Genomic DNA, 3309 nt, shown 5'->3' with positions numbered 1-3309 from the left:
ATGCAAACTGAAAGTATAAGATTCTGTAGGTTTTAGCACATTGACAAAGTTGTACAACAATGACCACAAATTTAGGTCATTTTTTGTTATATTAAAACTTTTCTACCCACTTGCTATAAAATATTACCTCTAAAATGTAAGGTTTAAAATATTGCCTTTGAGATTTAGGTCTTTACCTAATCTAACATTCACTTAAATGCATGTAACATTATATAGGGATTTAGATGTATTTTTCTTCATTTATAGATTCTTTCACAAGGATTATAGCTAAAATATAACAATTTTAATAAGAATATCCTGCATAGTCGAAGTTGGCGCAGTCCAAAAAGAGAAAGACATCATTTAGGAGAGCTAAACAAAAGTATGCCCTGCCAGAATACCATGATCCAAGCATTACTGTTTTCATTTGATATTTCAAGAATTATAGGCTAGCAGGAAAACCTCAGACTTAGCTAGCAGGAGCCAGGAGCTGGGGTGGGATTTCACTTCAATCTTAATGGTTCTCCCGTGGAATTTGACTGATAGAAGAAGAAGGAAAATCTCTTCCTGATAAGGTACAAATGATTGTTTCAAGTACTCTGACCTCACCTTGATCTGTTTCCAAGAGGCTTATTCCATCATATAAATAGCTACAGGACCATGCTGACAAAGCTTTGGTTTTGACAATCCTTCACTCCTGTCCTTCTGGCCTCAATTTTTTTTTACTGTTAATATTTTTAGAGTCTGGCTATACTAGTTCACTTAACAATGTAACAATAACTTCTGAAATCAGATCTTTTTTAAAAATCTTCCCAACCTCACAAAAAATGCTTATGTTCATAATACTGTACAGTAGACAATCTATCAAGTCAAATGTGCTGGCAGACAGGCTGACTTCTGCTTTTATGGAACTCAAAACTTTGCCAAGTAAATAAATACAGTAAAACACACATCTCAAATTAGATATACCCTTAAATAAATTATTATAGGCAATCTGCCAGGAGCTATTCTTCCTGTCTCCGTGACTGCTTATGTTCAATGTGAAAAGGTCATAGTACATTACGCCTGGCAGACTTTAGCAGCAAGTTGTTTTGTTCTGCAGAAGGGGCTTTCACGCTTATCAAAACAGTCCTGAGGATTTCGCCTGTGTTTACTAAAGAATTGTCCAGCAATCCTGACAGAGCTTCTAGTCTGTTGTTCAAAACCTGTAGTGTTATCTCTTTCAGCCCAGAGCACAGCTTATCTTTCTTCAGAAAGACAGATAAGGAGGCACTTAAAGGGGTCACACACACTCCCTCTGGGGCATGATGAAAAATCAAGCCCGAAAGCAAAATCAACTGAGGAGCTCTTTTGCAACTTCTCAGCCACCAGGTCAATCTGTCTAATATCTAAATAGGTCCTGCTTTTGTTAAAGAAATGTCCTGCTTTAAGGAAAAGAGCAGAAGAAAAGAAGCCCTGTGAAATGAGAAGAAACTTGAATTAGAAATAAGTCAGAGATTATTCTTAAAGTTCAATGAGAATTAACTTTTGCTCTTGTTAAAATGATACAATTTCCATTGTAGTTTTAATGATAAATTTAACATGGAATTTTTCCAGTTATAGTACTATTTGTAAAAGATCAAAAATGTTATGTTTGTAAATTTAAAACATGGATATCATAGATCAAATTCTAAATAAGCCTAGAGATTGATAATCAAGTGGAGATCTTGAATGCTGCCTGCTTGAGCAGAATGTAGCTTAGTAATATTTCTCTTCTCTGGGGCTCAGGAGTATGATCGCCTTTCCCCTCATCAACACTGCTGGGAGCTCAGAGTGGAGGAGTGAAAGTATCTGAACTGCCAAGTTTAACACTGCAAATCCCTGATTTAAAAGCCAATGTAATCCTTCAACTGAATCTTATGCCATAACTCAGGTGATTAACTTGATTTTAAATGCACTTTCTCCATTGTGCAGATAAGAAAGCAAGCAAAGAAGAGAGCAGGCTGGGGCCATATTATTATAATTGTTTACGGATATGAAAATACAGCTTTAAATGAGCTTAAATATATTGCCGCTATTCAAATAGCAAATATTTTAGTTTTTAGGGAATAATATGTCAGTGATTTGTTTAAAATAGGAGATGGGCTCTGAAAGCTTTAAACTATCAGAAACTTTTTTCTCATGGTGCAATGTGGAGACATGAAAGTATCTGTAGACTGAGATCTGTCAACAGGAGAGCCAGCTACCTCTGGCACTTCAGCTGCCCCTGGGCTCTGGCTGCTAATGCTCTTGTGTCATAAAGGTTCATCTATTCATAAACGTTACTGAATTAGATCAGAGAAGGTTAAAAGAGATCTAAGTCATGGAAGAGGTAGAAGGAGTGAAATGACAGACTGAGTTAAGAAATGTTGTAGAAACCATTTGAAATTGACCAAATGTGAACATCTACCATCTACTCTATTCCTCCTTGGAAATATATCATGGACTGATGGTATATGGTACTACTTGCTATGAGCGATATGATCCACAGGCTAGTGTTTAATAGCTCCCAATAACATTTGGATCTTAGTTCTTAATGGTAACCATTGAATTGTGTCCTAGATGTACAGGTCTCATGGTCAAATTAATTGGCCTTGGACAAATATCAGGAGATTTCAGTAAACATCATATGATCAGTCTTAATGACAGAATTTTGATGGTGGCATCATTCACAAGAGATCAGTAAAACTGATAATGCTGTTATATCACCTCTGATGTCATCTATCTCTTTGCAGTTAAAAAAAAAATCTCTTGGGTTGGCCAAATAGCTCAGCAGATTAAAGTGCCTACTTAGACAGACACAGAGCCAGGATTTCGATCCTGGGACCTGGCATGCCGGCCCCACCCCCGGGACGTGCTGAGACAGCGATGGAGACTGGGTGTACTGGTATATACCTGTAATCCCAGCACTTGGGAGGCAGTAAACAGGTGGATCACTACGAGTCCAAGCTGTTCAGTGGGACTCTGTACACCCTATCCTAAATACAAAAAATAAAAATAAAAAATAAATAAAATAAAATAAAAATCTCTTGAAGAGATCAGTGAACTTTCTGAGGCATTCCCTTATAATAAGAACTTTATAGCCATAATGCAGCAATTCAACTTGTCTAATATTAATTTTTCAGTCATTTTCAAATAGTACATCATTTTTTATCATCTAATGAGCATAGCCCTCATTTTCAATCTTTCTATTCAAAGTGAACCTCACACACATGATGTAATTGGCCTACATTTCACCTTTATTGTTTTTATACTTGCCATTTTACTGAAGTGTACTTATAATCACTTATTCATACTTTTGTATTAGGTGGA

Source organism: Octodon degus, unplaced genomic scaffold, assembly GCF_000260255.1.
Source record: "Octodon degus isolate 3935 unplaced genomic scaffold, OctDeg1.0 scaffold00020, whole genome shotgun sequence".
NCBI lineage: Eukaryota > Metazoa > Chordata > Mammalia > Rodentia > Octodontidae > Octodon > Octodon degus.
Note: the sequence above shows the minus strand (reverse complement) of the source record.